The sequence below is a fragment of the Phalacrocorax aristotelis genome, chromosome 1, assembly GCF_949628215.1.
Source record: "Phalacrocorax aristotelis chromosome 1, bGulAri2.1, whole genome shotgun sequence".
NCBI classification, from domain to species: domain Eukaryota; kingdom Metazoa; phylum Chordata; class Aves; order Suliformes; family Phalacrocoracidae; genus Phalacrocorax; species Phalacrocorax aristotelis.
Window position 1 is genome coordinate 69,596,828 of NC_134276.1, and position 25,497 is coordinate 69,622,324.

General features: G+C 42.0%; 1 protein-coding gene across 1 annotated transcript in view; it reads right to left on the reverse strand.

Annotated features, from left to right (window-relative positions):
* NCK2 (NCK adaptor protein 2) overlaps nucleotides 1-23,999 on the reverse strand; it is an 87,561-nt gene extending 63,562 nt beyond the window's left edge. The window contains exon 1 of the mRNA XM_075092298.1: nucleotides 23,685-23,999. The gene's annotated coding sequence lies outside the window, so the exon portion shown is untranslated. The remainder of the gene's footprint in view (nucleotides 1-23,684) is intronic.
* Between the last annotated feature and the right edge of the window lie 1,498 nt (nucleotides 24,000-25,497).

A 25,497-nucleotide genomic window follows, 5' to 3' on the forward strand; every position in this document is an offset into this window, starting at 1 on the left:
GAACAAGGGAACAAAAACCTAAAGGCATGACATTTATCTGGACACAAGGGAGAGGGGAAAAAGAACTGTTAGACATCTGGCAAAAGGTCAAAGCCAATTACCTTGTCCAAATTTGCCCCCCAAGGTAATAGCTTCCAGGTTCACTTCTTCAAAAAAAGATGTATTGACTCCAGTAATTAAAAGTTCTGCCTACCTCTACAACTTCTACTACTGCTTTGGCTTTTCCAAACCTTCTTTTTCCCAACAAAATATTAACAGCAGTAGTAGAACATGCCAACTTCCCAGAAGTACTAACTAAATTTATCTAAAACCTACAAAAAAAAAAAATTCTCCCTCACTTAAATACTAGGCAGCAGTGACAAATGGTATTCACAGCTTTTAATTCAAGAGTATGATTTCTTGCTGCTTTTACTGCTTTCTGTAAACCACTGTAACCACTGATCTCCCTTTTGCCTTGGAAGTGTCTCTGTTACTGCTTAATTATGTGGCAAATTCAGTTTGCTGAACCTTGCCACAGGATTCTGTTTATTTGTGGTTTTAAGGCAGACAACAATCAAGATGGGGAGAAAATAGCTTTTTAATTCAACAAAGAAAAAATACAAGGATTTTTGTTTTCTTTCTTTGCAGGAATATTAAAATAACTGCTTTTGAAACCACGGATAAATATAAGTTTATCTGTTTTTTAACTAAAACTATCCAAGAGACTGCTACAAAACTGAAGAAAAAAACCCATATGTGCCAAATAACTGAAGCATTATATATTGGTTAGTAACTATATTCAAACAAGAAACCTTTATCTCTATTATGAATGGATAAATAAAACTTGAAATAAATATACATGAACGATGATGAAAAATAGCAGACTGATTCAGATAAAGTGTCTAACCCTGATCTGTCCATACGCTGGAGAAAACACTTTCAAAGGTAAGGATATAACTCACTGCACATATATTGTGAGTGCTTCTGCTATCAACAGGCTATCAAATTCAGGAGAGAGTAAAGCATTCATTATGAATGGGCCTATATTTAGGATTGCACATTCCAGGCTGCGCTTCTTACAAGACTCATACAGTCAGAGGCGGGGGGGAGGGGGGGGTTGTTGCTGTTGGATTGTTTTGGTTTTTTTGTTTTTTTTTTTTTTCCTCCTGAGCACAGTCATTAGGGATATTCAGAAAAGTCTGAAAATAAGAAGCTTTTTTGGTCAAAATCTAGTAAGTTCTAAAGCATACAGCTAATTCAAAAAGAAATTAAAAGAAATGGATAATACACAAATGCAGGGTTATACTCCAGAACTTGAGATGGCCTCAATGCAAAGCAGTGCCATGAAGACCAGCTACTGTATTCATCCACTCAGGGCATATAACCTCAAAATCATTTTTAGAGGCATGCAGAGAGATCCCTTTGTAAGCCAGTAATTTTGGGTATTACCAGTTTGGACCAAATTCAAATCAGTAACCCACCATATTTTCTGCTGTTAAAGCATAGCTTAGAATATCAGACAATAATTTTAACTAAACTTGTTAGTAATATACTTTACTGTGAGTATTTTCTTACAATGAAAAAGTACAGCATTTATTTAAATTAGCTTCCAATTGAATCATGCAGTCGATGAGGCTGTCAGAAGCATTTTGGCAAAGCCTAGAACAAAATTCTTCAGCTTCAATTTTTTTTTTTTTTTAAAGTTTAAGAATATATACAAGGAATCCATTTGTTGCCAGTTCTTTATTACAAGAGATTTCATTTTTTTATTTGCTCTCTAGAACACACCGAGCACAGCACCATGAATCCTCCTTTGTGTCACACAGGCACTGCAAATCCAATTACTAGTCTATTAGGTCTCATTTAAATCCCATACGGTATGACAATAAACTGAACGAAATGAGCATCAGCACGTTTTTCAACCATCTTTACAGTACGACATAGATGGCAATCACAGCTACATAAAATTTCATTTACAAAGAAGGTAGCTCTGAGTTTTCTCTTTCTCTGCCAGGCGTTTCAGAGAGACTCGGGAAACGCCTCTAGTTCCCACCCTCCCTCGAAGAAGCCAGCTGGCCATCACTATTTCCTGCTTCTCAAATGCCCGAGCCTTCTGCTTGTGGCACAAAAGTTTGTCCTCGTGCTCAGTGCTTAACACACACGTAAATCCTACCAATCATCACCTACTCAATTCATCATTTATTTACTCCAAAGGTGTCACAGGTCGTTTGTTTTCTTTTTTGGTTTAAGATTTCCTGGGTAAGGAACCCTTTGACACAGGGTAACGTCAGGTTGGGAAGCAGGGAGGAGAAAGCAGAACAAAACCCCACCAGTCTGAAGGGTACTGAAAAGATAATGGCATTTTTCAGTAAGTTCTTATCCTATCTGGATATAAAAAACTATCATTGCTAAATATTGCAAAGTAAAACTGCACAACTTTCAGAAGCTTTGAATACTTCACCACTTCAGTGGAGTTAATTTACGGATATACTATAATCATGTGCCCCTCTACCTTCATTACAGTATTTCCCAAGCTTGTCTCACTTCTCAGCAGCTACTGTTTATAGATGTTGAAGTCTACCCTTTCTTTTGGGAATTTAAAAAAAAAAACACATAGAAAACAAATAAAAATTCCCTCATTCGTGGTAAGCAGTCGCCACAGTCAAAGCTCTCTCTGAATGTCGCGTAAGAGCCTCGTTGAACAGGCAATTTCTTAATAGCTGACCTGACTAAATCATCTTCCTGGTGCAGGCTAGAAATCAAAATGTCATGCTGACATTTAATCACATGATCCGTTGTTAAGGCACAAAAGCCAGGAAAACATACATTGTCTACTTTCAAACATATTCCCCAGATACTTTGCTGCTAGGACAGAAAGGTTCAATGTTTCAAGAACAAACCTTTAAATATTTTAGTCATCCCATTAAATGAGCTGTAATTTTTAAAATTTTTGTCCTTTACATGCCTACCACCAATAGTCAGTAAAACTATGAGAAATAAGTAAGTTCCAGGCTGAGGGAGAGAGTATGCTGATGGGGGAAGGGAGGGTAATTAAGTCATTTCAAGGTTTGTGCTCCAATTCTGCAATTAGAATGGAAAGATTTGGGCCAGAGCTTTCTCTGTGCTGAGGAGATTATAAAGACAGTAACATTATTGATTTTTTTTTTTCCTTTTTCTAGAAAAGGAAGCAAAAGGCAGAGGCATTTTTCCATGCATATTACTCAATCACATGGTCTTTTCCAGTGTATTTCCATGAGTTTTTTCTACATGCTCTAAAATGCCTTCCCTGCTGCTTTGCCTATCTTTTGCTCCAGTTTAAGTCCTTTCCATTTATCTTCCTTCATCTTATATCTAAAAAGTTAGGGAACAACATAAGCCAAAGACCACAGACCCTGAATTAACTCTGCCTGCAACATTGAGCAACATAACAGACTTTAAGGAACATAAGCTTCACTTACAAAAATATGAAGACGCCAGCTTCATGATACAAATGTCTTTGCCCAAAAATGAAGCTAAGAATATAATCTCTTAGTTGTTAAAGCTAATGAAGAACTGAAAACACCAAATCATACTTGTATACTTACATGATTTTGAAAATTCTGGTTTACTTTCACAGAGGTGGAATGATTTCCCCTCCTTTCTACAAGATTTTAATTATATTTTCTTTCATTGCATTTTACCATTCCCTTCAGTAAGCTATGATGGCAAACATGGATCCTACAACAAGAACTCATCTTCTAGGGAAGTTACACTTCTTGAGCTGCAAAAGAGCACAAACATCCCACATGCTTCAGAACACAAAGCCTATTGCCATGAAACCTAGGAGTAACAGCCTCAGAAACCCACTGTCGACTGCTAAAGCATACATCAAATTTTTCTTAAAAAAAAAAAATCAGTTATAGCAACCTTCCATTTAAACAAGCAATATCACAGATGCCACAAGTGCTTTCTTCTTGACAAATATAAAGTAACAGTTCCCAGTAAAAATCAAGAATTTTCAGAACTAGAGCCTAAATACAGACTATGAACATACCAAGTGCTTAAATTATAGCTACTGTTTTTTTTAGAAGCACTAGGTACCTTAAGAAAGCAGGGCAACAAGCTTCAATTTCTTAGCACATTTGACATATGGCAGCAAAAAAATTATTAAAAAAAGAAAAATCAGTCCAGGAACAGACATCCTGTGCGAACAGGATTAAAAATTCTGGTGATGGTCCAACAGTCAGAAACAAACATACCACAGTGAAGCAATACCAAGGACAAAAAGCATGAAGCATCATCTCGTACCGGTTCTGCCCCCTTACAGGGTTCACCATTAATTCATTCCTTTGCCAAATAACGATTCTTACCTTACATTTTACTGAGTTGTAGTAACTTTACATGTATAAACTTACTTGTTCAACTAGAATTACTTTACCCTTCCTGCTGATGACGAGCATCAACTATCTCAGGAACAGTCAATCAATATTCAGCATTTCAAAATATATACAGAACAAAGCAATTCAGGCCTACTTATCTTTATTACAGTCAGATTACTACCTCACTTTATGAGATGTAAAGGAAAGAGACGACAGGAAAACAGCAACTCTGCAGAGCACATACCCACCGAAATTCCCTGCCATGGGTTTCTGTGACTATTACTGATCAGTAAAGAAGTTCTGAAGAAGACAGTGCTGCACTTAAAAAACTGTAAAGCTAAATGTTACATGCTTTGCATAACTTATGTTTCAGAAGCCAATATTAGCTTTGCCACCTAAAAAAGCTGGCTGGCTTCACCACAGAAGCATGACTCCTCTTTTCTGCAGAGTACAACCTGATGGGAGCTTCAAATGAGCACCAAACTCAAAGCTGTCACTGAGCAAAAACGCAACCTGTTTGAATAAAGCTTCAGATTCTTGAAGGAAGGATCACCTCAAAGAAGGGTAGTAGTTTCTTCTTCCAGCCTTTTAATACACCCACAGGCAAAAAATTTCTCTTTCCTATCAATGCTTTCCTCAGAGCTGAGAGGCAGGAGGACTGCCTGGACCTGCTACTTGAAGAAGAGTTATACTGGCAAGCATAAGAGTAAGCAATCCGACATAAACACCAGCTTTAAAAAGTTCTTGGCACGTGTCAGTCAAATTTACGATGCCAAATTAAAGAATGAGCCATCAGACTAATACATACATGTCTGCAAACTCTGAAGGCATCTTGCGCACCTATACGAAAGCTTTACTGAAAAACAGAGTAAGACTGTGGCGTCCTCAAAAATCAACCATAGAACTTCTGTAATTCTCAACAGGGCAGGATTTCCCCCACAGCTCAAAAGACTGACTCAGGCTAATTACCACCAAATGTTACGAAACAATTCTTCACCTAAAAAAAAAAAAAACACCCAAAAATACCCACAAAACAAACCAACCCAAAACAATCCAACCCCCCCCCCCCCCCCACATCTATGGTTTCAAAGAAAACTTGCATAACTAAAAGTATGTGTAAATTGATGGCCTGAGGGCAGCATGAGTTCTGCTTCAGGTTTAGAGAGCTTCTCCAAAAAGCATCAACACATAAACGAGAGTACAAATCTAGCGGGGATATATCCTGGTTGCTAGACCATGCTATCACATCTTCATTACTGCCATTACCTGCAATATCTAGATTAAAACTCAGATGGGCATGCAATCACAACTTAATTTTATTGCAGACAGATTTGCCAAAATGCTCCTCACTGGTGTCTTCAAAAATGAGAGCTTGGATAGCAGATGTAGTCTTTTATTAAGTGGCTGATAAAGACGCCACGCCTTGCGTACAATACGGAGTGGGAGGCTGGTGTGGTAACTCACATGAGAGGGTTGAGCAGTGCAAAAGCGGAGGAAGCAAAAGGACAAGAGCAGCCAAAATGTTAGAGGAACAACACTGAAAGAGATGCAGAAAAATGTTACACAATTAGCAATTCCCTGCACCAACGGGGAAGGAAAAATACACACAGACAAGCTGTGCAGCGTTGTTTTCTTAATTAAGCTGATGACAAACAACTATTAATAAATTGTAGCTGATTTTTTTAAGTATTCAGAACAATTTGACAGAAAATAAGGGTTGGCTGGTAATAGCCTAGGTGCAGACATCCTTTTTGATACACTGAAATTTCAGAGATAATAAATTTAAGAAAATTTCTAAACAGTAATGGAAACGCACATCATCTACACTGAGTATTACACCAGAAGATCTCAGGTTTTAGTTAAGGTTTTGTATTTGGCAGCTTAAACTCTAATCCTGAAAGATAAAATAAAATACTGAAGTCAAGCCAGTCTTTCAGAAGGGGAAGAATTGTGGAGATTTCTGTTGTTAATTCTGATCCAAGTCAAAGACACAAGATGAAAAGGTTCAGCACACAGGGATTCTTCAAATGTCCGACTACATGCTCATTTTCTGACTTTTTTCAAAGTTTCTTTCCAAAGTTCTTTGAAGGTTGTGAATACACACAGCATTTCTAGAGCAAGTGGGAGAAGCATTTTCAAATGAAGATATGAAGAAAGAGGTCTAACTAACAAATCCACAACGTACTGATACACCTCTTAAACCATTTCAAAACCAGTTTCTCTACAGACAGAAAACATAGAAGTACATTACAATTCCGACGCAGCACACTATGCTTAAAGATGTTTTATGTGTAAAACAGGTAAAGCTAAAGACTCTAAAATGTTTTTTATTTTATTCCTATTAAAAAAAAAAGTGTTGTATTTCAGAAATGCCAAACTCTTGATCACAAATAAGCCTTACACTGAGTACGTGCTTAACGCTACATATGCTGTTACAAAATTTCAAAAGCAAAGAATGATGTCTCATTATTTTGGGGGTTTTTCATTTGTACTCCAGAAGTCTCTCAGTGGAATACAGATATGAACTGAGATTCTCTACTAAAAAAAGTGTTTGCTTAAATTATATATTAAAAAATTCCTTCATTTCAGAGAGGAAGATAATTTGAAGATGGATTTCACAAAAAAAGAAAAAGCCCGTTCAGAGAGAAAGCAAGGGTATCTTTTTCCCCTCCTAGAAATCTCCCTGAATTTTCAGACCGTTACCCATTTCCCCCCACAAAGAACATGCTCTCAGCATCAGAACCCCCCACCCTGCATCAGTTCATGCTCCTGACCGTGACCTCTAACCGGAGAGAGCTGGCCTGTGGCCCAGAGCAGGAACGTGTGCACCCAGATCCCAGGAGCAGCTCCTGGCCCTCCTGCCCGCCACCAGTGAGAACAGCAGCTTCCTGCTTCATGACTCTTAATAAAAGATCCATCCTCATCAAACTGATTTATTAATTAATGAATCGGTATTTTCCAGGAGGAAGGAACACATTTTTCCACCAGAAGGCTGTGTGACTAAGAACATCAGAATTGTTGGTAATTATAAACACATGTAAAACCGCTGCTTTACATCACTGAATACCATCCCTTTGCCGTCACATTTTAATTCCAACTGGAGTGCACAACGCACACTTTCATTCAAGGTCAGAAACGGTAATTAACTGGCACACATCAAGTTGAACTGAACCATGGAGATGATCTAACATGGAGGAAACCCATAATTTTAGCAAAAGCCTTGGGGTTTCATACAAATCAAATAGCATAAGGGCTGTGGGTTGGAAGCAGTTATGAACAAATACTGCATCAAGGTACAACACTTTTTAAAAGGAAAATGCGGGGAAAGGTTTTAGTAGAGTAACAAGATTTCCCCTGTGAACTCTCTTATTGCCGTAGGAAGTCAAAAGTAATTTTAACAAATACTACCAGCTAAGCAACTACTATGGCAAAACATTAATCATTCAAATGATCTATTTCCCCCCCCCCCTTCTATACAAAGAAAACTTGAAAATTAATTGTCTTTGATTCTGAAGAAAATTCACAGAATTTGTGTAAGTTTGCATGAACACAACTAATCTTAATAAGGAACTATGTTATTAGTTTGCCCTTTGCAAGGAAGAGATGCTTTTTGTAACCAAAACCTGACACAAATTCCCCAAACATCTTTTCTGCATTTAAGTTTTCATAGAGCCTCCATGATTAAAAATAACCCTGGTACAAATACCTCCAGTAATGCTTCCTCAGCTTTTACTAACCCAACAAAAGCTTAAGAAATCTACTCATGAAGCACAATCAATACAGAACCTTTTAAGGAGACACAGCATATATAAAAATAACAGTTCAACAATACGTAAGAATTAAATTCAGGCATTAAAGCCTGAAAGAGAGGTTTAGAACAAAAAGGGTTGGAAATGAAGGATTGCAAATGGTAACAGAGTTGCCAGTAGCAAAAGGATGCTCAGTACTTCTTAGCATCTCCCAGAATAAACACGGCAGCATGTAGACTGACAATCCTGCTGAAATTAGTGCGTATTTTTAAACATAAATTACATCTACACCTTGCTGCATTAGGACAGTGTCTCAGAAGTAAGCTTGCAAACCCTCCAGCAGAAATTACTTCAAAGCTTCCCCCCTCCTCTGCCTACAGAGCAATAGATAAAATTGAGAATGTGGTTTTCATTCATTTCTTCCAGGCACTCTAAAATTCACACATGCACCTCGGAGTGGCTTGAAATCTGGCATGCCATATGGCAATGCATTTGTCATTTCCAGAAATATGTTAAATAGGGGTTCCAGAGATACAAAGCCCCAATATAAAAATTAAAAGAAAAAAAACAACAAAAAAAAACCTCCCTGAAGCCAACGGATTCTGCTCAAACGCCACCAACTTTATACTCTGCACAACTGGAGAGCCTGGGCTTTGATCAGGCTTCAAAGAACCTCTTCACTTGCCCCAGAAAATAAATCTGATGCCTTAGCTTGTGGAGGCTTATTTCCCTACTGTTCTGCAACTCTGTAAAGTTATTTACACTTGCCTTAAGTGAGACTGAAGTAGAAATAATACATCAATACTGGAACTATACAAACATGTTGCACTTGGAGCACAAAGTAAATGATTTACAAGCTGCAAAACAGCAGAGAACCAGGTTCAAGAGTTTTATAGCTATTTCAGTGTGAACCAACTGAAGAAGAAATAATTACTTCTTCCCATTCCTGCATACAAAGTTTAATGGTGCACATTATGAAGTAACATTAAAAAAATAACACAATTAGCAAACAGATTTTTTTAAAATCTGAAAAAGAAATAAGGCTCTTCTGCTGGCTGAAATAATCAGAGTCTCCAAACTCAGCAAATTAGAGCAAGATTTCAAAAAAAAAATTGGCGGAGCTGAGCTAAACATCTTGCTGCTGCCAAAATGCGCAAGTCTTGTGCTGCAGGTAGAAAGCAACTCAATCACCCTTCTATTACAATTTCTGCCTTCCAGTGATGTCTACTTTCCACTATTTGCAATCTGTGATGAAATTATCCTTTTTCTTTTTCAAAGAAAGAAAATGCAGATTAGTAAGCAGCAATCAAATGACATTACATGACCAGAATGACTTTCCTCCTCGCTTTTTTCTTTCAAGGCTGGAATCACAAATCATGGTATTTTCCGACACAGATACAGAGAAACCAAGAATCATTCACCTTTTTGCTGGCATGCTCGGTTTTACCTTCCTCTCTTTTCTCCTCATGTTCCCTCTTGAAACTAAGTTATCTTAGCACACATCTTTTTACCCCAAGGATGAAAATTAACAGCAAGTAATGACTCTGTTGACAAGAACTACTCTGGGGGTGGTACTTTGTTTTGAAACACACAGAAATCAAGAAAAAAAAAAATCTTACTCCAGAGCGATGAATCCTAGAGTCTCTGAAGAACTTCCCGCGCACATACTTCATAACAAAATTTGTTCTGGAGACAGTGTATGTATATTATTTAACCAGAACGTGGAGATGAATGGAAGGACAGCAAGGAAGTACAGGTGATTCTGTAATCAGAATCTAATCCAAACCTACTGTAAGGTTTCTATGCATACGGAAGAAAATCAAGATCATTTCCGCCCTAACTGGGAAAGAACACTTGCAAGCACCTAAAGCAGCTATGGCAGCATCAACTGGGATATTTAACATAGCACAGACATTGTTCCGGTCTACTAATCAAACACGTTCATCCAAGATCATTCAGCTGCTTCAGCCGATGAGTGTTTCAGCCATCCAGAGACAAGACTACTGCATGTCTGCCACTCACATCGCCTAATGATGGTGGAGTATCTGCTTGCTGCTGCTGGAGGCAGTGAGCTTTGAGAAAGCCAGGGCTTTCTCCCAAGGCGTAACAAGCACAGAGCTGCCAGCCGCTGGTGTTGCCACCTAGGGAAGCTATTCCTAGAAAACCAAGAAGAATGTGTGGGCCGAGCTGGAAAGGCAATGTAAAAACTAAAGGAAGCAAAAGAGTCCTCTGTAATAAAAGAGGTGAAGAAAATCCTCAAGTCTGCTAAGATTTAGGCTGATGAGCAGATCCCTCACCCCCAGCCAATAACTGGCATTTTTAGGTATACTGAGCTTGCAGATGGGATGAAAAGCTGCTTTCACATGCTACAGCAAAATTTTACTGTGCCCAGCAGACAAATAAAGTATGCTAAATTTCCTGAACATTTTAATATTCATTGCAAGGCAGAATAAAAACAAACAAAAACCCTAGAAAATCTGTACTTTACAGCACTCTGTTTTGTAGGTTGCATGGAAACCACCTGCTGATGCTGCCAGAACAACTCAAGAAGAACCCAAGTCCCTGTTTGACAGGCCTAGACCTGCTGCAAAGAAAGGAAAATCCCACATGGGAAGCCTAAACGAGAGAATTACTTCAGTCTGATATGTGGTGGTGTTCCTGCATAATACAGAATAAGTTTCTTCTTTAATTGTTCTTACAATAAATATATTGACCATCAGTTTGAAATTCAACTTCTACCATATTCTTAATTGTAGGTCTAGAAAACAGGAAAGTCATCAGCTATTGAAGTTGCACACACTCTACCATCCTCCCACAGCTATTACTACACTGGCAATGAACTATCCTAGACAGACAAAAGTGTCTAGAGTAGCAGTTCTCACATTGTCACAACTAAAATGCTAAAGAGACAGAACTGATTCTCAGCTATGCACACACTTCTTTTAATCACAGTTTTCTTCTTCACGTTATGTGCTTTTCTTGCCAAAGTCCCAAATCTAGGCCTTGGAAAAGTTAACTAAACATATTCCTAAGTGGCTTGAGTATCATAACTGTTGATAAAATATTTGGAAGAGTTTACCTGGTGGCTTTGAACCAGAGCAGAAGACCAAACCAGAGCTCTGCAGGTAGTAATGCACTCCTTCGGGATCTATCATTAAAATGGTAGCAATCCTTTAGCTGAAGCTAAGCCAAAAAGACTCGAGATGGGAAATGAAGCTCTAAACAGTAAAAGTTTACTTCCTGTGCCCAAGCTTAGCAAACTATTACCACATCAAGGTACTTGCCAGTAAAGCTATTTTCCTTTCTTTCTTACAGATTTAGCCTTTAAGGTGTTCTATGCACTTTTTCAAGCTCTCGCTGCATATTTTAATTTTATACTTAAAGATCTTCCTGCATTCCGAGACAATTCTTATTATTTTGCTTTGATGTTTTTTTTCCTTGGATGTTTTCCAGATGAAGCTCTAAATTGAAGTTCAGCAGAAAAACGATCAGAGCACTACATTTCAATAACAGAAGCACTGAAAGTGTGGCCTTCAGTGCATTAAACTCATTGCTGGAAGCTACATATGAAAATATATTACCCACCTCAGAAAACTCTCCATTGTTATAATTTGGTCATTTCACACACCAGTGATCAATCTCAGCTGAGCACATTCTGTAAGTCCACACATAATGATAAAAAATTGGATGTACCAGAGAAAAATTAAAGCCCTTCCTTTGTGAACAAGTTTATCCACCTAGTGATTTTATATAAAAATCACTTTCTACTGCTTCTTAGTATGAAGCTAAACAAGCTGAAGATATATAAATTGTTGATTGCAAGAGTCAATGACTCAGCAACCTGTGTTATGTCCACTTTGCAGCATAAGCTAGTAGGCACAAAAAGAAAAATTGACTTTAAAAAGCAGAAGTATGGCCAAATGAAACTTTTTTTTTAAAAAAGGCTATAGCATTAAATGCGTATACTAACCATAACTCCTGCATCCCTTGTCTAACTCTCGGGATTTCTATTCTCCAACACACTTTCCTCTACCTTCGCTTACAAATTTAAAAGTTTCAGACTGGTGTTGCATATAAAAGCCTTGGAATTGGCAACTATCGCAAAGCATATTAGAGTACATCTACAAGCTGAAAACCCCGTGCTACATTTCAGTACAGAAGAACAAAGATTTTTCATAACAGCAACATTCTGGAGAAATATTACTAAAAAGAGAATATCGAGCTACTGGAAAACAGAAAAACCTAAGCAAAACTGCTTCTGCTGTTCCCCCAACTCCCTGTCACACTGAGATCCAGCACCAGACCTCATCACACGTTTCCCACTACAGCGGCTCTCCCTCTCCCATGAGAGAGAGTGGACAAGCAGGAAGACAATGCTGCTTAGGGAAGGGAAGTACGGTGGGGTTTTTTTATACAATTCATTTTAGTCCAAAGCCAGTTCACACTGGTAAATGCTACCCAAATTGGGACCACTGCGATATTCACAAATTCAGTTCATAATTAACAAATCATTCCCAAATACCAGGTTGCAGGCATATATATATATGTAGGTAGGAAATGAAAACACAGTATCAACAGAATAACCTGTAAAGCACCATGTTCTTACTCCCAGCCTGAGCAGATAAAGCAAGCAGACAACCTCATTTCTGTGACTGGTGTGCAACTACATGCTTAGAATAGTGAGCCAATAAAACAAGAACAAAAATATCTTCATCCAAATCCTATTCACAGCTGTTAATTCAATGGAGAGACTCTTTCGGCATGAAGAAGACATGAGTAATAGCCTCCACGGTAACTTTTTTAACAGCAGGCCATTAGACAAGGAGCTTCATAACCCAGCAGCCGGATGCTATTCAGCTACCTGAAAGCCTTTAAGTCGCTTGGAAAAAAGTGAATTAATCAGAAGACGTGCATTTCTAAGGCAATGACCAGTGCCTGCCCTTGTACTGCAAAGGGAGCGGAAGGGAGACGGAGAAGGCGGTGGATTCGGATGCTTTCAAAGAGGGATTAGAGCAAGGGGCTGTGTGATCCAAGGCAACGTATGATGGTCACTCTCACACAGCAGCTGCAGGAACATACAAACTTCTCCACAGGACGGTCACATACCACAGCATTCATTTTAGCCTTCTGTAAATTTACAGCATTTTAGACAACTGCACTGAAAATGATACAAAACTAACATGAAACATTCACAACGTTTCCCAATGTGAAAATGCTTCTTTTTGTTTAGTGAAAGACATTTACTGACTGAAACACGTAGGAACCCACCCCAATACCCTAACACAATGCCAGAACGCATTGATGGAGAAAGAAAGTTTAAAACAATTATACAAAAATCCTGTATGTGAGGGTTCAAAAGTGTGGATGATCTGTCCTTATTTCAGGAACCTCATCACCTGTGTTTCTGAACATCACTTTCAACCCCAATGATTCAGTCAAATCTTGCTCACTTTATTCCCAAATGAGTGTAATCATGCCAAACAGGATACCAGGGTTTTTCATTTTTAATTTTATCTAATTTTTTTTAACTGCTGAAATATTTCTGCCATATGAATGGATTACAGATAACCCAAAAACATATCCACACACAATCAAGGCTATTCCTCCCAATCCTAACTATATACAAAACACTGCAAAATGGAAAAGGAGGAGGGAAAAGTCTAACAAAGCCACAAAGCAGAGGTAATCACAGTCTGCTTAGATAACAGGAGAATCAAGGCACGCACCAACTAAATTAAATATTTGATCTTTATTCTAGAAAAACTTTACAAACTTCATAAAATAAAATGGCATTTCCCTACAAAAATCTAAACATGCATCTACATAACCACTGAAACTATGAATTAGATTGATACCAGGTGCAAGTATTCTTATTGGCTTTGGGGTTTTGATTGTTGTTGGGTTTTTTGGGGTTGGGCTTGTTGGGGTTTTCTTACATCTAGTTGGTACCACAATTTCAGAAGGACGGTGTCAGCAATTTAAACAACCCATTGAAATCCAGCTGCTTAACACCAGGCACTGCATCTTGCTGGGCACATCCCTTACATTCAAAAGGCCAGTCCCAGGAAAATGGGGCAAAAACAAGAGCCAAGGGCTGCTGCAGGTCAGGCAGGCAGCAGGCAGGCAAGAGCCGACCAGCCACGTGGCAGAGGGAGGTCACGGCTCTCAGCACTGCCCAGGCAAACACAGCAAGGGCTCACCTGCAGGCAGGACGATGCTGCCCAAGGGTTGGGGCTTGAAAGGCAACACCTGATTTTCCCCTCACACACACCTGTCTGGGATGAGAGCCGACCTGGGGACACGACTGAAGTTGTTCAATATAGCATTTCATTTTCATGGGTTTTGAGCCCCTCGCTGTTTCCAAGTCCTGCCCTGCACTTTTACCAGCACCTCCCCACGTGGCTGTGGAGCACAGGAGACCTCAGGGGACATGCAGCCCTCCCCTCGTTGCTCATCCTTACCAGCTCCTTTGCCAAACACATTCAGTTCATGCACTGAAAAACAGTTTCTAATCTGCCAAATGCACCTGGAATTAGCAATGCCAAGCTGTTCTCTACACAACCAACAACAAAAAGGCTTTACGATCACAAGTCAGTTGATGATTATCTTGCTGATCTAGGATCGAGATATATATACACACACGCCTCTAGAGAGACAGTCCTCCTAGGTTTTTCTGTAACTAAAGTGACTTAATATAGCAACAGGTGTTGCACCTCCACCATCAGAAAAATTACCTTCTCTAGTCTAACTCCACCTCAACTCACCTGCATTCATGATTCAATGACATCAGACTCAAGATTGTTCTTTGAAGAATGAAACATTTACAATTTTACTATCTGCTTTGCAAGCACAGTATAATCTACTGAATACCAACCTGCTTCTAATGCTATGTACACTTAGTAATGGTATATATGCCATTGCTGCAGAAGAGTAAGGCAATGCCAATTAATGCAAATTGCATTTATGTATGGTATCTTCTTTCTAACCATGAGTATGTCACTTATATTGTCTCAAAGGAATCCAAATGGCCAATACTTAACCTCTAGAATTATCCACCTGGAAAGAAGGAAAAAAAAAAAAAATCAAAGAACAGAACAGATAAATCACAAGGACAAGCTGAAAAGACTTTTATCATAGAAAGACTGAAACTAAGTCTAGTTGCACCATTAAACAACATATTATAGTTAAAACATGGGGAGGGAAAGAGTTTTAAAAAGTGTTTATTTCCAGTATATTAATGCAGATCATTATCTTCAAACCTCGATTCCTCCAAAACAGACATTATAACCCTCAATGCATTTCAGGGCTTTTCTTGCATTGCATTTTAATTTTGCCTTTTTTCTGCTTTCATACAGTCTGGTCTTCTGTTTTAAATTCTAGGTTTCCATGTCTTAAAATTAAACACCAAACTAAATCATTCCTTGTTTTTCCCGTGAGGAACTAAACTAACTTCCTTCTTCCATCAACTTAAGCAGGCATTATATCAAGCACTGTCTGATCCACTCCCATTCTTTAACATCTCAGTATTATCATTCATTACACAACACTAACTACTAGCAGTCCCACTGGCTTTATGGGACTGCTGACAGAATAATGTAATACACAATGTATAGGTGTAAAGTCTGTCTGTAAAAATAAGCTGGCTATGTGACACTGCAGGCAGAAGTTCAACATGTAATTTAACATACATGCCGTGACAAGTTAAAGAACGTATAACTAAAAAAAGAGTTGACCTGCAATGTAATTGTGGTTCTTGTCTTGGAAGAGACCTACTTATGGCTCAGCTTCGTGTTTTGTAAATAAGAGACACTAGTTCCAATAGGACCACTAGCAGTACTATGCACACACTTGCACTTTCACAGGGCCACAGCGGGAAAAGTTGGGATATAAAACAAGGGACGAACATTTTGGCAAAGCCAAGATGTTACATCTTCCTGACATTCCAGAGAGATGAAAGGAATATCTGAACAAAACGCACATCCCGGATCTCCTGTCAGCAAAACCAGAAAAGATCCTAAAGGACACAACCATCAGTATTACAAGACAGGACTAATGGCAGAAGACACACATTGCTGCAATAACAACATTACACAGACTTTAATAGTTTTCTGTCATAGGAGGTCTATAACATTTCAGGTCATTACGAATCCCCATGCATCCCTTAAGAGCCTCAGAGCTCATAAAAACAATGTGTCATATTTTGATACTTGTGCTAAACACAAGCTTTATTACTACCCATGTTTAAACCCAATACAATCCACACAGCCCTTACTGAGATATCTGATTAAATTTCTAATATTCATGAACTAGAATTTTAATATTGAATGCTCAAAATGATTTAAGTCTTTTGATGTAATGGAACATAAGTCATTCAGTGTCAAGTGGAAGGCAGATCCTTTATTATAGCATTAATTATTTGGGATATTAGCATTAATTTATTTCTCTATTTGAATTAAATGGAATTCAAAACAGTGTGAATTTATGAATAGTCCACAATATAATTATTTCTATATTATCCCTGCAGCACTAGCAGAAAGACCGCCTACAGACTGAAAATGTAAAGGAAGGAGATTGATCATCAATTTTTCTTTTAATCTTTTTTTCTGAACGACAGGAAAGGTGAAGCTCTGTTTATACTCTAAATGGCTTACACTTCTTTTTGATGCAAAAATGTAGGTCTTTATACCTATAAACAGCATTTACATGTTTTTGTAATCAACATGGGATGACTAAAGGAAAACACATTTAAGCAAGATATACCATAGCCAAAATCTTTTACAACTGGAACAAACACATTCTTAATTAAAACCACAAAGCTGCAAAAGTATCAGGAACTTTTACAAAATTTGAGTACTTGCTGGGAAAAACACTGTGTCTCAACTTACATTTCCAAAGTTGCTACATCCACAGGATTTCGAGGAGTTCTGGTAGGAAGGACTAATTAAAGATACAAACATGGTACCTTTTTTCCAGCAGCTAAACAGCACCAATCTTGAATTCACTTATGTTACAGGTATAGCCAGACAGTATTGCTATCAAAAATAATCCACAACACAATAAATAAATACAACATAGCACTCACATAAAACTGCTGTTGGCAGATCAGAGTTACCAGAGTGCTAGGTACTGAAGGACTGTAACCTAGCATAACATTCCCACACAAAACACACAAAAATCAGTATTTACAGGTTTTTATCCAACTCCACAAGATGTCTGAAGTCTGGTTAAACCAGAAACAGCTGTCCAACTGAAAAATGTAACTTTACAAATAAACAACAGCCAAGGCTAAAAATAAACCAAACAAACCATCTGTGCCACTGCCCCTGCTCACAGCCCATCTATACAGGTGTCAGGTCCTGTCCCTGCCCTCCACAGCAGAACTAGCATGGGGTGTTTGTATCATCACTGACTGATGGCACTAACACAAAATGAAAATCCAGTGAATAAAATCCCCACGTCCAACCTAAAAAATACTTAACACTTATCCTTTCACTGAAGTTCTTACTAAAAACTCTGAAAGCATCTGAAACATATATACCTTTATAGTGAGTGGATGAAGTGCAACTACCTTTTTTCTCCTGCTAATCTGGCAAACTTTCGATCTAGAATTACCAATTACTTTTTCAACAAACACTAAATCTGTTAAAAACAAACAAAAACCCAAAAGGCACTTGCTTTTCCACCTGAACTCAAAACCAAGGAAAAGCCTACAGTGAGTTTTGCTAGGCCAGGTGGCAGCGTGCATTTGCAGCAGCCCAAGTCTCCTGTGCTGGAATCCAGAATCCTTGACATGTCATCATTCAAGACCTGTCAAGTCTGATCACACTCCGTGTGTGTCTGGAGGGACACCACCCATTCAGGGAAACGAACGTGTGTTTTGTTGTCATGACAGCTATCAAAATTCAGCCCAAGAACATATCATACAGCCATGTATCTCTCCTTCTGCATTAAAAAGCTGAAAAACACTTTCCCTGTTGTCATACAAAACATCATTAGGATGTCAACTAAGAAGTCAACTCCCTTGGAACAGCAGTAGCCCAGGATGGCACTGGTAGCCAAGTCCAACACACAATGGATGCGGGAGAAAACAAGTGTGATGAATACACTGCTATTGTAAGAACAGGAAGGAAAAACCCTGCAGCCATGCTATGCTGAGGGTGTTCCTATTGCATTAAAACCAAGAGGTCAGTCCAATCGATGCTTGGGACTCCTCTCCTCCGGTGTAAGTGCCAGGGTTTGCTAAACAGGAGGCTTAATTTATTGCTCTTCCTTGAAAATGTTTTATTAGCCCAGAATGCCCTAAAAAAATTCTGAGTAATACATCAATTTAACCCTCCATATGCAGAGTAAGTTTTAACAGGATTTAGTGTTCCTCTTCTCTCCTAAACCTGTGAAGGGACTACATGAACTGCTTTATTTTACTATATAGTTAACTAGAAACTTAATTGGTATACAAAAAGGATTATTTCGTCCTTCCTGTCAAATTTAAATTGGCTGAGTTAGAAAATTCCAATATATTTAATTTATACTTTGTATGCTTAATGAACACCACCATTCCTTTCTAAACCTTCCCACCCCGCAAGGATCTATTCTCATTTTGAAGGAAAGGTTCAAACACAGCATTTAATGACTTTTTAAAAACAATATAAAAAAGGACAATATAGTTAAATCGGAAGAGGACTGATTTTTTTTAAAAACAGATTACTTTTATTTTCTTAAAAATAAAAAACATTTTTTTTAAATGCTACACTGCTATCAGAACCCAGAATCTCAGCCCAGCACAAGCAGAAAGCACCTGCTTTTGTTAACCCTCCTCCCATTCTCCTGCAGGGTCTGACAGCTCCTCTGTATTTGCATAGAGCTGGATCCAGTGTAACCTGTAGGGAAAGGCAGCCGAGAGACAGCTCTCAGCTAAAAGCAGCTTCTCACACCGTAAGAGGACATGACCCAGTTCACCTGCGTCAGGAGAAGCGTCCACAGCCTCCAGCCTCTCGCTAAACTTCAGTATCCTCTTTCACACCCATCACTTCTCCTTATTGAGGCCCTCACAAATATTCTGAACATTTCTAGAACTCAGAAACTTTAAACGTCTCAGAAAGCTAAAATCTTCCTTTCGATCAAAGACGTAATAATCTGAATCCCTGCTCATTTATTTTTGGTTACTGATCCATTTTGGCTAAACAGTCCAGCGCTGGCCCAGCAAATGCTACCCACACCACTTCCAAGGACCACACGTTAGACACCTGCTGAAGCGACAGAAGAAGAAAGCCCTCTACCTATCAAAACAGCACAACCTGCTGAAACATGAAGGTAATGAGTTACAATCTAACTGCACTGGGCTTTTTTTTTTTTTTTTTCTCCCATTAAATACCTTCCTGGAAACTTTGCTTAGGAAAAAGAAAAAAAAGGAGGTTGCCTAAGAAGGTTATTACCTGATTTTGTAAACATACTAAATATACCAGGTTTTGTCTAATAAAGTTTCAGCTATACTCTATCTGCAGTACGTCTCACTACCTGTTTTTGCCTCTATTTCTACAGTTGTGTGTACTCTGCAGACAATAACTTAGTTGAGTTGAGGAAAACTGGATCAGATTTCTTCAGCCTAGATTAAATACGCACCTGTACTGCATTTTATTTTGCATCCGCATTTTGTCGTGTTTCTAAGAAAGAAACAATGTTTCTGAGAACTCAGGTATATCACTCCACTGCCTGCTTCACAGAATAATCAATATTAATACTTGTTAAAGAGATCAGGACCAAAACAAGCACAACAAACCTAGAGAGTAAAAAAGCCTCTACGGCACAAAGTTTGTTTCTATGACTTTGAACAAACACTGGCTATACCAGCACGTCTGAGTTTCCACTCTAACAGATGTTTTTCTCAGCACGAGTATTTCTAAAACTTTACTGACATTGGGTTATTATGCGTAGCTGCAATAATTTAAAATGTAACGGGTTGCTATTTTCTAATCAAGATTTATTCCTCTGCACCTGAATTCTTAAAATTTACAATACTCTATTAAAGCTTAAAAACATACACTGCCAGGCCACCTCACTGCACACAAAGTTATTTATGCTGGTTTTAAAATATGAACTCACTTCATTAACGGTGAGAAACAAATTCATTTGTTGTGTCACATATATTTAATGGAATATAAAAATATATATTTCATATTTCAACGCACTTCCAATCTACTCATTTCATTAGCATTTATGAAACAATTAAGAATCCTTATGATGGGGAATAAAGATTGCTCCAAGAAAAAAGAAAAAAAGAACAAACTTATCACTTGAAAGAATTACTTCACCCACCACCGAACAGAGCAACGGTTTAATTGGGCAGAACACCGACTACGTTATTACGAGGGAACTAATGGGCCTAATTGAATCTGCAAGAAAAATTTAAATGGAACTACCCAAAACAAAAATGAGTTTAGGATACCTGGGCCAACATTCATAAATCGGCAAAGCAAAACAAACAGAAAAGTCATTTTTCAAAAAGTGTAAGTCCCCAGGACCCCACGTAGTACGTTTTTCGGAAGACTGGACAATGGCACAGCGGTTAAATGACTAGCGCAGGCCTCACTGGCACGCTTTAGGAGGAAGAAACAACACTATTTCCCACATTACGAACACCACCCCAGTTCTCTCTGAAGGTCTTCCACTCTGCAAACTAATAAGGATTTGTGACATTCACTCTGTGGAAACTATTGTTCTACGACATTTCTGTATGCTTAGTAAATACTAGGATAAAGTGTATTGCCTTTAAGTTTATTGTTTCAGTAGAAGTAGAAAGCAGCTTTCCTGCAGAGTGCCTCAATTTTCCGCCTCTTCAACATGCCAGATGACCTACTTCAAGGGAGCAGGGCATCCAGCGACGAGCGCCCAGCACCTTACCCCGGGTCTGACTAAACTAATCGAAACACAGCATCTGGTTTCATAGACCGTTTTCAGCTATCTAAAAACTCCTTCAAAAATCTATAATAATTTGCAACCAACAATCCACCTTCCTCAGAACACAGAGTGGGAGGTGGGGGGGAATACCCACAGCTTAGAAACCCTCAGTCCCTTGATGCAAACAGGAAACATTTTCTAGAACATACGCTTTGGATTCAAAGGTACCTTGGTTTTGATTTCAAACCTGCAGCAAGTAAATTGATACAGCACCTGCCTGCATGAGCCTGGAAGCAGCTTTTATGCTCAAGGAGCACAAAAAACACAAGATACTCCAGGTAGTTTTGCTGCTTCTTGACCATGACCAGCAAACAAAGCTCTCCAGGCATCACTTTTTGAGTTGCTCCTGTTACAATTTCTACTGAGGAAAGCCACAAGCATCACAAAGGAGTAATGTACCAACGGTGACACAAGGTACAAAAAAACAGAGGCTGGGAAAGAAGCAGATGCTGCTGACCTTGTCCCTCTTCCTTAGCAGACAGAAGGTGCAAGGTGGCACATAAGAGAGCAAACACCCTTCCTTACGCTCCCACACAGCTAGCCAGGAAACCATAGAAGAAAAGACAGGAAGGGCAGATAACAAGTTCTCTTTCCACTGCAATAAGAAGCCAAAGGCCAAAGTTTTTAATTTATCACATATTCAGTAGCAAGGATGTAATAAAAAGGACCATCCGGACAATCAACGACTAACTCTGCTGTTAGTTTTGGAAAACTATAGCAAAAGAGATTTTGTGTATCAATATATCACAACAGCAAACAGAAATGTCATCTGGTGGAATTAAAAGGCCAATACAACACCTAATATTGCAATGACAGAACAACGGCAGCGAGAGCTAACATCACAGTGAGTCTGTATCTGTTTCATGGCCTATATAAAAATATTTGCTAATTGCTGTCTTGATCTTCATGGTAGAGCTGCCTTCTATCTCTACATTTATTCACTGTTCCCGAAAGCACCTCTCCTGTCAAAGCCTCAAGAAGCAAGTCAGTTACAAAGACAAAGCGATCTGCTTAACTGCTAAAAGTAACTTGGGTCAGACAGAGGATTTCCAGAGTTGTGAAATTGGTATTTCTAAGAAGCAACAACATTATTTCACTTCAGACGCTGTAATCCTAAATGTGAACACAGAACCATTAACATCATCTACGTGGTACTGACTGCTTCAGATTCCTAAAAAGCAGTGGCAAAACAAGTACTTTGGGACAGAAATTCTTCATAAGCTCCTACCCAGTGAGCCCTTTCAAATTCCTCCATATTAAGTTACCAGTCCAAACTCTCAATGATACAAACCACGCATGGTTAGGCCATGAAAATTTGTTTTCACAAAGGGCACTACCACGTTTCATGAAAGAAAAGTCTGATTCTCCTACGCTGAGCCGCTACAACAGAGCGGTACGTTCCTCAGAAACAAATACTGCTTCACAGCAAGAGGAAGAAATGCGGCTCAGCTAAAGAACGCTTTAAATTTTGCCGAGGTTCAGTCGGCATTCAAGTTTTAAAGTAAAAAAAGAACAAGACAGTTCGGAGTGAAATTCTGCATGGAATTCACGGAATAACCCTGATACACGCAGAGGGCCACATGCACTGTAAAAGAAAAAACACAACAGTGAGAGATGTTAGGGTAGGAGCTAGAGCCGAGAGGCACTCACAATTATCCAGCCGCAGGTCAGACCTGAATCGTAAAGCTGAATCCCGACCCGACAACTTCTTCGGAGGTGGGCCACGGCGCCCAGCCTGCCAGCAAGGGGTATCTGTTAGCGCCGGCACGGTTTTAATTAAAAACGGGGGGGAAAGACTTACAAACCTCAGTAATTTTCCTCCCAAAACACCCAGGGATGCGCTTTACTGAGCGGTCAGTACACGAGGTGTGATTTTACCTTCATTTTTTTTGTTGTTTTTTAGCTTTACGTCCTTTACCTACATCAACACCCCCCGGGGGCACAGTGCCCCGCGCTCCTCAAGAAAACCCCCGGCTTCGGCTCTAGTAAGTCGAAAGTCGGGAAGGGAAAGGAAGCAGAAGGGGAAGAAGGGTACCCGGGGGGCCGCACCCCCGCCGCAGCCCGGCCTGGCCGCCGGCCGGTCCCGGTCCCGGGGCGGCGCTCCGCACGGCGGCCGCTCCCGCCCGGGAAACTTTCCGGTTGCGCCGCGCTCCGGCCGGGAGGCGCTGCCCGCCCTGCCGCCCTCCCCCGCCGGCTGCCCCCGCGGACGGCCCGTACGCCGCCTCCCTGCGCCCGCCGGGCCGGGCTGGGCCGGGCGCGGAGCCCCACGGGGTGGGTGGGGGGCGGGGGGGGTGTCCCGGCCCGCCGGTGGCACAAAGCGGCGGCTGTCACACACACACACAAGCGGCAGCGCGGGAGGATGAGGAGGAGCCGCCCCCGACACCACCCCCCCCTCCCGCAGCTGGACGTGGCATACAAACACACACACCCCGGCGGTCCCCCCCCGGCAGGTACCGGCTCCCCACACACACACCCACCCCCGGGGTGGCGACGGGGCCTCCCCCGCCCAGGTGACACCCGCCCCTCCCCCCGCTCCCGGCGGCCCTTCCCGCCCCCCCCTCCTCCTCCTCGCCGCTCCCCGCGGCCGCCACAAGTTTACGGCGAGCCCCGGCCCCGGCCCCGTCCCGCCCGCAGCCACACTTACCTCCGGCTGGGCGGCGGGCGGGGAGCGGGGCGGGTGGCTGCGGGCGGCGGCGAGGAGGCTCCCAGCCCAGGCGGGCTCCGCTTCTTTGTCTCCTCGGCGGCAGCGGCGGCGCCCGCTCGCTCGCTCCCCCCTCCGCTTCCCTCTGCCCTTCCCCAGGCGGATGCGGGTCGCGTCCTCCGAGAGGGGCCGGCCGGCTCCCCCCCTTCCCCTTCCTCCTCCTCTACTCCGCGCCGGACGCGTCCAAGGCCCCGGCCCTCGGCGGCGGCGGCAGCTCCGCTCCCTGCCTCCCCTCAGCCTACTGCGCCCGGCGGCGGCGGCGGTAGCGGCCCCTCCTCCGCCAACCGCCCGCCCCCCCCGGCACAGGCACAGCCCCAGCCCCCGCCCCCGCCCTGCCCTTCCTGCCGCTGCCGCTGCCGGGATCGCGCGGGAGGAGCTCCCGGGGCTCCCCCTCGCCTGCCGGGAGGGCGGCCGAGCCCGCCGCGGGAAGGCCGGGCCAGGCGGCCCCCCCCGCTTCTACGGGTGGGGACCAGGGGAGTGGGGCAAGGGGTTCCCTGCCCAGCGGGAGCGCCCTGGCACTCTCCCCCCTCTCCCCCCCCACACACCCCCCCGCAGCCCTGTCCCCCGGGAGACGCGGCACTCCCGGTAAAGCTCCCACTCCGGGAGCGGAAGCGCCTGGGGAAAGTACCTACGAGCGCTTAAAGCAACCGGGATGGGGGGGCCGGGGGCGCGCACTTCGGGGCCGGGGCGGGCTGGGGAATGCGGCGCGGCGTGGGTCGATGGGACGGGCAGGGGGCACGGAGCCGCCCCCGGGGAACTTCCAGCCGTGGCAGCGCGGCGCTTCCGCCGCCCCTTGGCGGCGGGCCCGCTCCGACCTTCCCTTTGCCTTTCGCCCCGGGGCAGAGCTTCAGCCTCAGCGCCCCGCGTATTTGCCGGATTGGGGGTTAATTTTTACTTCTGGTGGTCGGTGTGTACCTGCCCCGGTGGCGTTCCCTCAGGAGAGGGCGCCGGGCACGGAAACCACCCCAAGCTCGCCCCGTTCTTCCAAAATCGAGACCCGTCCCCGGGCGGGTCCTAGCCGCCACCTTGCGCTCCTCAACTCGTGGGAGAGGTCGGCTTCCCCGCGGGTGGTTAAAGAGGGCAGGCAGAAGGCCCTTCCCACGGGAGACCCCGGCCCCCAGGGGAAGGGTCGACATGCCGGCCTGGCCACTGGCCCTGGCTAGTCACAGTCCCCACTGGCCCCGGTGCCATCCCCGGGGTGCAGCCCCTTGGTGGGCATGAGTGTTCCTGGGCTGCGGGGGATCAGAAATGTCCTCCCCCTGGAGTAACCCAGAGAGTTTGGAGTAAAACCCACTGCTTCGGGGGGAGGCTGCTCTGAAACCTTCTAAAACCATTAGCCCTTTCCAACATGGTGGCTTCCAAAGGGAGGAGGCTCGCGCATTAGCCAGACCAGTTCTGTCTCTCCTCAGGACGCGTTTCCTGGCTTGGGAGGCGAGGCTACGCGAAGCCACCTTTTCCAAATCTGAAATAAAGTCAGCAGCCCCACTGTGTTATTTTCCCTGACCAAGCTAAAGTGGCAGGGAGAACCTTGGACAAAGTTTTTCAACTCTTCAGTGATTAAAGAATGCATGCTCTGAGATCTTGCCATGTTCCTACTTAAAATAGTTCAGAAATCCTCTAATAACGCCCTCTTCCCCATGTTGACTTTCACTAATTCTTCTTGGGAAGCCCCAAGCACGTGTCACGTGTCTGTGAGATAAACCTGAAAGGAAAATGCGGCCTCTTCTCTCTTCCAGAAAAGGCGTTGCATGCACCT